General features: G+C 33.8%; 1 long non-coding RNA gene across 1 annotated transcript; it reads right to left on the reverse strand.

Annotated features, from left to right (window-relative positions):
* Positions 1 to 395: 395 nt before the first annotated feature.
* LOC122223678 lies at positions 396 to 9,700 on the reverse strand. The gene is made up of 4 exons (XR_006204387.1): positions 9,613 to 9,700; positions 8,601 to 8,727; positions 2,335 to 2,529; positions 396 to 495 (listed from the first exon to the last, which is right to left on the reverse strand). It is a non-coding gene; the product is annotated as an uncharacterized LOC122223678 (long non-coding RNA).
* Between the last annotated feature and the right edge of the window lie 630 nt (positions 9,701 to 10,330).

Consider the following 10,330-nt stretch of genomic DNA (forward strand, 5'->3'; position numbering starts at 1 on the left):
AAAACTGAAACATTTGTCTATTTTAACAAGTGGAATAGATACTTATCTACTTAGATTAAATTATTATATTTAATTCTGGCTAAGCATTGGGAGATGAAGATGTCCTTTCATATTTTCAAAATGATATTTGCAAATAGAAAAGTGTAGGCAATGTATGGTATGTGTCAATATTCATAGTTCAAACACTACAGCCTAACCCTCTTAACTAGATATGCAGAGCCTTAAATATTAAGATATTATGGAGAATGTACTTGAGAAAGGAAGTGATCAGATGTTCTCTTGACATAATTAGATGTGCTGATATTTCTGGAAAGAAAAATAAGGGATATTATATATGAAATACATCAATTCAGCATGCTATTTCATAATTGTAGTTTTTTAAAACTTACTTGACTCTGGGGCACTCTGAGAACAGCAGCTGATTTATTCTCTATTTCTTTAAGTCCTAGACCTCTAATCTTCCAACCTGGCACACATAGTGAAGAGAAGCAGCAGCTAAAAAATGATAAGGGGATAGTACTGTGTGTATTTCAGAATAGAAGCAGGGCAGGATAGAATGCATAAATCCTCAAGTCTTATGGATTTGTAAGAGCAATGTGCAGTTCAAGAAAATTGTAGAATGCCACTTTTTCTGTGCTTTCCATAATTTTTAGCCACATATACTTCTCACACCCATTTTGTTTTTTTAAAATTAAACCTTCAAAGGATGGAATGGTAAAGCCACCACCCAAATAAAGGATTGTAAATGAAATAAATATACAGCTTTGTATGCCTTTTATGCTTTATTTATGGTGAGAACTGAACTTGCAAATTTAGATGTTTTTGAAGAATATTATGTCCATAAATGAAACCGATTCTAAATTATGAATCCCTTTATATATCCTGATAGGCAGAATAATGGCCTATCAAAGATATCCACACTCTAATTCCAGAACATAAAAATATGCTGTGTTACATGGAAAAGAGGAATCTGGGTTGGAGATGGAATTAAGTTTGCTACTCAGCTGACCATAAAATAAATAGGAGGATTATCCTGGATAATCTGCAATGGACCCAGTGTACTCACAAGGGTTCCTAAGGGAGAAGACTGAGGCAGAAGTCAGGTCAGGGTGACCCCCTGAGAAGGACTTGATCTGACATTATTATATTTGGAGATGGAAGGAAGGGTATGCAAGAGGTCTCTAGAAGCTGGAAAATTCAAGCAAACAAATTCTAGATTCTCTCTTTGAGTTTCCAGAAGCAATGCAGCCCTACTGTCACTTTGGTCTTAGCTTGGAGAAACTTCTGACCTATAGGACTATAAGAATAAATCTGTATTGTGTTAAGCCACTAAATTTGTGGTGATCTGTTACAGCAGTGATAGAAAACTAACATCATGCCTTCAAAAAGTGTATCGCCACTGTCTTAACCTTTATGGGTTAAACTACTTAAACATTTTTGACCCTCTAAAATTTTATTTAATTTTCCTGTTCTATAAGGAGTGGCAGATTCTTGATGCATATATTTCAGGGAAAAGCTTTACATATAAAACAGGTAAAATAAAGCACCAAACAAATTCTTAAATCTATATTGTATTCCACTCAAGAAACATTGACCAGTAACTGAATTTGAACAATATTGTCATTGAAATAATATTTTGAGAAAGTTTGGATAACCTCCATTTTCAGGCCAAAAATAATCAAAATTTAAAAAAAGTTAAAAAATGTATTACTTTGAAATTTTGCCTTACAAAATGCAGGGCCTTTTAATGAGCCCTTTGGTAATGACCTACTTTGTAAATGTTTCTCTCAGAATTTGATTTGTGTGTAGAGAAATATATATTTCACATAATTGTGCAAAATTTCTCTTACTTTATTTAGCCTGTTGTAAAAAGTTTTTGAAAATTTTTATTTTCACGACGAATCCTGGAGCCTATAGTTCCGCAGGCTTGATTCCATATTTCTCCCTGTTCAGTGACAAATTTATAACATGCATTCAACAGTAAATTTTGCAGCATGCTGCAGTGGGCTATATGGTACCTCTTACTACATCTATTAATTTCCAAGAGTATTTTTCTTTAGCCATAATTTATACAAGCCTCTGTATTATTTATCACCAACTCCCTATCAATCATCTAGTTTAAGAATGTTTATTACTAGGTTTATTTGAATGAGGGAAACAGAAAGGCAGTAAGGACTTTGGGTATTAATGTTAGGCTTGTGGGAGGATGCATTACCCTTCTCAAAGCAAGCCGACATTTGGTGGTTGACTTGCATAAATTGTTGGCAAATGCAGCGGGATTCTGTGTTTCAAATGGTCGCTAAATAAATAAACTTGTTAATAAAATTAACCTACCAGGATCAAAGCAACATGTGCTTAAAGGCACAACCTTCCCACTCCTTTTTCAAATTTAGCCGAAGTGATCCTCCAAAGGACTCACAAGAATTCATTTACTCCACAGAACACACATTTCCTTTAAATAACCATGAATGAATACTGGTAGGAATCCGTCACATTTGGATGAAATAGTAATCTGGAAATGATCCACCACTGCAAAGTAGAAACTAATAATCTTTAGTTATACAAATGGAGAATTTTAGAAACGGAAAGAAAAAAATGATTCAATAGCCAGGAAGTGTGTGAAGTGTGTCTAGTTAAGATGGTGTTGAACTGTAAATTTAAGCCTAGCTGCCCCTCCCCCATTATCGTACTTTAATGTAAATTTAGAAAATTAGTTTAGAGTATGGACTTGAACTGGTTGTAAGGTTAGCATTTTTTTCTTCACCGAGAGAGGCATTATGAGAGAGATCAAATCTAGTGCTTTGGGTCTGTAAACCAGAAATTAATCCAGTGTGAAAGAACAGCCTCCAAAGGCAAGGTTCTTCTCTTCTATACTTTTAATTAACTAGATAATTATGAGGCTTATCACCAGCATTCCTAAACTAGTGATATTAAGGATCAAATATAAGTTAAGCTGTATTTACATTTGTATTTACATATTTCATTTATATGACATGTTTATTTCTCAAGTTTTTCATTTGACATTAAAAAGACAGTGTTCCAATCAACTCATTCATAGGAAAGAATTTTTAAGCAGTAGTCGTAACATACCCATTAGCCTTATACTTAGGAAGTAGAAATAGTTGTTATTAGTTTGCTAATTGTTAATCTGCTCCCTATCCCATCCCTGTCCTTTTGGAGCCTTGTCCATTTGACTTACAAATTATAAGGCTTAATTCCATTAACTGAGATCTTCTGAAATACACAACACTACATGTAGGTACCCAGCAAATTATTTTTAAATATATCAATACATTTTCCAAGGTCTTTGAAAAAAATCTCCTAAGCTTTTGCCAAAATCACCCTCTGCTCAAGAATTTTTAGAAATAAAATTCTCCTTTTGTCCTGTGTAGAAATAGTTGAGATTAATTAGTTTTCTCTCTTCTTTGGACCATTCTTTAAACAAGTGATGTAAGGGCTTCTTGTTACAGTCATGAGTAAAAATCACAATTTAAATATAGTTTAAATATAGCATACATAAAATTAAGTTGGCAGAGGATTTTGAGGGACATCTCCTTAAAACCTAGAGTCCTTATTCTATTTACAGAACTTATAGCACGTTTTTTAAAAAGACCATACTTAGTGACTCCCCTAATATGTTGCCTACTAGTTTTGTTAATAAAGAATAATCATAACATCATTCTTTTAGATAGCACAGAACTCATATTTACCTTACAAATTTCAGGATACATATTTGTTTGATTTTGAACTTTAAAGAGATCTGTTTTGCACTAACAGCTTCATTTCATGTTAAAGGTATATTACTTTTATAAAAGTTAGAGCTAATACCTATCTTTTCAACACTGAGCTACAGAATAGAAAGATGTTTAAAATGCATCCTTCTATTTTTATCAGTGTATACTGCATTACTCCGAGGAGCTTAAGGCACACTTTTCCAACTGGCTTTCAAATACTAATCCTGACAATATCCTTGTAATTTGTTATGTTGCTTAATTAAAATGACAGTTAAGTCTTATCCATTGCTCATAACACTAGGGATAAATAAAAATAAGACAAAATGCCTCTTCTCAAATGAACGTGCACTCTTATGTTGGCTATGATTATTAACCCAATGAATTCCTTTGAAAGCAATCTGCTCTCAACTTCCGCTGAGAGTGTCATAAATATGATAATACTGCTTTATATTTACATAGCACATTCTGATTTTCATATCACTTTTAAACACATTTTATTATAGACTTTCAATAATCATACAAAATGCACTTACTAGTAATTTCTGAGTTATCATCCAATAAACGTTTGAAGAGACTGAATATTCAATGAGAGTACATGATATCCTCCATGTAAGGAGACTTTTTGGCAAATGACAAAATCAGAGCTATAATCAGGTTCACTTGTTTCAACATATTCCAGTGTTGTTCTACTAAACTCTCCTTACTTAAGAGAGAGAGGAAAAATCCTTTTCAGTAAAACCATCATGAAGAGGATGATGTTGGCAAAAAATTGCAATCATTAGCCATGATAAAATCAAGGAATACTACACAAGGCTGGGTAGTATGTAAATGACCTAAGAGTCACCAATTATTAACTCGTTATCTGACATTCAGAAGGTGCTCAAACATAAAACCTTCAATTCTCTTACCTCTAAAATTGAGGCATTGCTTCAACAATTCCTATCTGAAATGAAATTCTATGGATCAGCAGCAGCAGAAACGAATTGAGTCTCAGATATTGCTTTCATTTGGGAAATCAAATGTTTTGTCAATAATATCAGCAATATTTATAATGACTTATCATTGAAAACTTAGTACATGGCAGGTAACATGTTAAGGCTTCAGATCCATAGATGAAGTCACATTATGATCTCTACTTTATATGTGAGGAAAAAGAAAACTTCAAGTTTAGGTAACTGACTCCCAAATCATTCAGCTAGTAGGTCATATGAAGCTGGAATTTGAAACCAGATTTTTCTTACTCCAGATCCTGCTCTTAAATTACATGTCTGTTTTTTTTTCTGTTGTTCCTATTTTATTGAGTGCAGCCATAAAAGTCTAGTCTAATGTTATTTAACTTTTAAATTAAAATCACCTATCAATTCATCTAGCAGGCAGATTTATTTTAATCTGTTCACTCATATGAGGACTTTAAAAGACAAAACAGATGAACATAAGGGAAGGGAACAAAAATAATATAAAAACAGGGAGGTGGACAAAACAGAAGAGACTCATAAATATGGAGAACAAACTGAGGGTTGCTGGAGGGGTTGTGGGAGGGGGGATGGGCTGAATGGGTAAGGGCCATTAAGGAATTTACTCCTGGAATCATTGCTTCACTATATACTAACTAATTTGGATGTAAATCTTAAAAAATAAAGTTAAATTATAAAAAAAAATCAAATAATTTTCTGTTATTTATCTATGGCATCACTTGGCTGTAAATTAATTTAATTTCTGTCAGGACAGATTTTTAAATAGTAGAATGCTTACTTTTTACATTTGCATTGGGAATTTGACCTTGTTTACACAGAACTAGTTTATAAATGGACTTCAAAAAGAGCATATATAGTTTACAATGAACATTGTGAGGTCATAGTTAGAACATGGTTGTTACTAATGGGTGTGTCATGTTTATCTGTTGCTTATCATTTTTTTTTTTTTAAACTAGAAGGCTTGTTTTATTGGAACAGTTTTAGATTTCCAGAATAATTGAGAAAATAGTACAAAGAGTTCTCATATATGTCCTCAAACAGTTTCCTCTGTTATTAGCATCTTGCATTAATGTGACACATTTGTTACAACAAATGAACCAATATCCATACATTATTATCTATTAAATCCAGTTTACATTAAGGCTCAGTCTTTGTGTTGCACTGTTCTATTGGTTTTGACAATAGATAATGTCATGTATTTGCCATTACAGTACCCTACAGCATAGTTTTACCCTAAAAATTCTCTCTGCTTCACTCTTTATTCCTACCCCTCCCACTCTGAACCCCTGAGAGCCATTAATCATTTTACTGACTCCACAGTTTTGCTTTTTCCAGAGTGTCATATAATTAGAATTATGCCCTATATAACCTTTTCAGGCTTGCTTCCTTCACTTAGCAATAAGCATGTCAGTTTCCTCCATGCCCTTTCGTGACTTGATAGCTAATTTCTTTTTATTGAGGAATAGTATTTCACTGTAGGAATGTACCACAGTTTGTTTATCCATTAACCTATTGAGAACATCTTGGTTGCATTCATGGGTTTGTTTGTGTGTGTGTGTGTGTGTGTGTGTGTGTGTGTGCCATTTTTTTAAATAAAATTGCTGTAAACATTTGTGTGTAGGTTTTTGTACAGACTTAAGTTTTTAATTCAACTGGGTAAATAACTAGGAGTATGACCGGTGGATGGATCATATGCTAAGACTATGGTTTTGTAAGAAACTGCCAGTCTTTCCAAAGTGGGCATATTATTTGAAATTCACATCAGCAATGAATGAGTGTTCCTGCTGCTACACATCCACTCTAGCAGTTGCGTTGTTAGGTTTTTGTTTGTTTTGTTTTGTTTTGTTTTTAATTTTAGCCATTCAATAGGTATGTAATCGTATCTTGTTTTAATTTGCAATTCCTGATAACATGATTTTAAGCATCTTTTCATACGTTTATTTGCCATCTGGGCATCTTCATTCATGAGATGTCTGTTCAGATCTTTGCCTTTAAAAAAATTGGTTTTCCTCCTTGTTGGTTTTGAAGAGTTCTTGTATATTTTGTATACAAATCCTATATCAGATATGTTATTTAAATATTTTCTTCCAATCTGTGGCTTTTCATTCTCCTAAGATAATACCATTTCTAATAAAAGCATTACTAGATATTTCACATATTTCAATAAAAATGGCATCACTATCTTTTAGATGCCATTAAGTAACTTATTCATTGATGAAAGTAATATAAAAGAGAGCTCCAAATCACAGTTTTGTAAAAGTACTGCCATGTTGTAACATTTTTTATCCAATGTTTTATTATAAAAGATTTATGATCTCAGTAAGAATATTTACCTGCATTGGAATGCATAAGTATATATGTATTATATATTATTATAACATGTACTGTACATATTTTATAATATACATGTTATATATATATATATGAAGAGAGGGGTTAGTTAGAAATTTTGTTATATGTTTCATATTGATATTATATTAAATGTATATCATACAGTGTTTGCTTATCAGTTGTTTGAGAACCAAGAACAACATACAAAGCGCTACTGTAAATTTAAGCTGTCTTTCAAGTTGGTCCTCTACCATCTGTTAAAATGAAGGTAAGCAGGGGCACCTGAGTGGCTCAGTCGGTTCAGTGTCTGACTTTTCGGCTCAGGTCATGATCTCACGGTTCATGAGCTCAAGCCCCGCTTTGGGCTCTGTGCTGACCGGTCCGAGCCCGGAGCCTGCTTCAGATTCTGTGTCTCCTCCTCTCTCTGCCCCTCCCCCGCTAATGCTCTGTCTCGCTCTGTCTCTCAATAATAAATAAACGTTTTAAAAATTTTTTTTAAAAAATGAAGGTAAGCAGAGGTATGTCTAGGTGTGATTCCTACGTTTCTCAATTTCCGAGTAATTTCAAAGCATCGGGAAATAAGTGCACATAGTCATTGCTCCTCACAACATATTTGGTAGTTAAGCTCTCAGGCTACAGAAGTAAAATTTGGGTCCATGTTTCACCATTTATCAGCTGGATGACCTGAAATAAGTTACTTAACCTGTCTGTGCTTCAAGTTCCTTCATGGGTAGAATGGTGATATAAATATTACCTGACTTACAGATTATTGCAAGGATTACAGTAAAGTGTTTAGAAAGCATTCATATTATGCACTCAGTGATCTTATTTATGTAGCTGTCAAAAGTTATATGTAATGTCATATAAAATACAAGAATATATTGAATACCAGAGAAAATACTTGCTAACTCAAAAATATCATATATGTTTGGAAGTAAAGGAATTTTAAAGTCTTATTTTTTTATTTAAGTGGTATATTTTCCAACTTTAAACTTATTTCTTTGACATATATTGAGATGAATATATCGACAAGAATTTATAGGCTGATAATATAGATAGGTAATCCTTTGTGCACATAAAGCAAATAATTTTATTATAGTGGCTGTGATGATTCACAAAACAAACATGAGATGATACTACAACAATGTATCAGTAGAAGTTTGCAATATGTGGTCTCAGACAGCTCCAAGGCATACATAAAATGACACTTAGACTGTGTTTGACATTTGGAGAGGAAAGAAAATGGTCTTTGAATCGGTAATGGGGAGAAGAGTTTCCAGATAGCTCTCCTGTATGAGACCAAATTGATGAGTTTTGAGCCCATGGAAAAGGGGAGCCAGAAAATGATGCTCTGAAGCTGTTTTCATGTATTTAAGACCTGGGAAATGATAAAGCCTAGTGTTAGAGAAAGGGACATGAAGCATGGCTCAAGTATGGGGGAATCTTGGGATTTATCAGTTTGAGGCAATAGAAGCATCTTTGACATGAAAGGTTGCATATGTTTTCCTTTGTGTTTAGTCCATCTGTGTTTGCTAATTTTCAGTTAAAGTTAGGCTCTTACCTTTCTATAGAAACTGGGAGAGAGTGGTCACTATCTCCTTCTGTTTTACACTTCAAAGAGATGATCCCCAGGCCCTTGAGAAAGACATTTCCTGGGTTGTAAAACTGGCAGGAGTCTGGAAGAAGATCTACATACATATCAAAGGGGCAGAGAAAGAATTTACAGTTACAAGTTTTCTAAAGTAAATGATCTTTAAAAAAGAGAGGTCAGAGGCCCAGAGAGGAAGAATCTTGTCTAAAATTTAGTCAAGCTCAAGGGAACTTCAGGGCATCTTGGTCAGACCTGAGATATTGGACTTGCACAAATATAAATATGTCAGGCAGTCTGGTCATCAGCTGAATCGTGAGGTACAATATATCAACTCTAGAAAGTTTTCTGTTTTATGCTCATTTAAACTTCTCTGCAACTTCTCAGCCCTTTGTGTAAACTCACACTTCAGTAGCTGAAACTTGGATGGTGGGCTAACAACCTCAGTGTCGTCTGGAAGCTTGTAAGAAGTACGGTCTCTGACTCCACCTCTGATTCCTGAATCTGCATTTTAGCAAGATCCCCAGGTGACTCCTGTGCTCCCTCAGGTTAGAGAAGCACTGCCACACATTGTTTGTCTCCCTCCATTCATCCCCATCAGATTTTTTTTTTTCTATTAGTGCCAATTCCACAGGCACGTGGCCTTAGATTTATATGGTTACAACTAGATAATCTAATAAATGACAGCAATATTGTATATCAATTGGGAATAATGTATTTATGAGAGAAGAAGAGCAACGGACTTCTTTTCTTGCAATCAATGTGATTTTTTTTCCCCTGATTGGGTTAAACAATGACAAGAGGTACTCTATTTCTTGTCATTGTTTAACCCAACTGAAAAAAAATATTCAAATTAGCTAACAGGTGAAAATATCTTTTGTACAGCTGTTTAACCTTTACCAAGAAGCTGTGTGCTCTATCTATTGGCAGGGGAGTTCCACATTCATACATTTTGATAAGAATGGATAAAACAGTGCATTGTTACCATGACAACAAAGATATTGAGATATTTTCCCTGCTTTAGTACAGTATCTTTCTTTTTTCTTTTCCTTCCTTTCTTCTTCTGCTGCTGCTTCTGCTTTTTTTTCCTGTTCTTGTTGTTCTTCTTTTCTTCTTTCTTTTTCCTTGTGTTCTTTATAGCTGTTAGATGAAGATTTCTGGTGAATTTTCTTGCATTTATTTATATTTATTTTTTCTTTCTTAAAACAATATAATATTTAACCTACCTTCATAAATAAGCAGATTTATATCTTTATGTGCTCGGCCATTTTAGAAATTGAAAACCTGACTCAATGAATTATCACTATTTTCCCAGCAAGTGTTGGAGCAAGGATTAGAATCAATCCTGGCTTCTAGCCCTTGTGCTGCCTCTGATTGGGTGCACAACTTATTTGAACCACTTGTTAGTGGTGGGATTCAGTTTTTCATTCATAAAGTCAGGAGCTTTAGTAGGAAAGTGCTCTCAATGTGGCTTCTAGATCAATAGTCTTGGTTTGTCATGAATATGAATCTCCTGTTAAGTGAAAATATCATCCTTTACACTACAAGTGGTTTATTTGTACCTTACACATTTTTTTTATCAGTAACATTTTTTTCAACTTGTATGGACTGGACTAAAGACTGGCAATTATGATATACCTGATATATAGCATGTGATGTTTTGTTCAGTACTTTAAACAGTTCCTTGGATGCTCTGATATTAA

The sequence above is a fragment of the Panthera leo genome, chromosome B4 (genome assembly GCF_018350215.1).
Source record: "Panthera leo isolate Ple1 chromosome B4, P.leo_Ple1_pat1.1, whole genome shotgun sequence".
Taxonomy (NCBI): Eukaryota; Metazoa; Chordata; class Mammalia; order Carnivora; family Felidae; genus Panthera; species Panthera leo.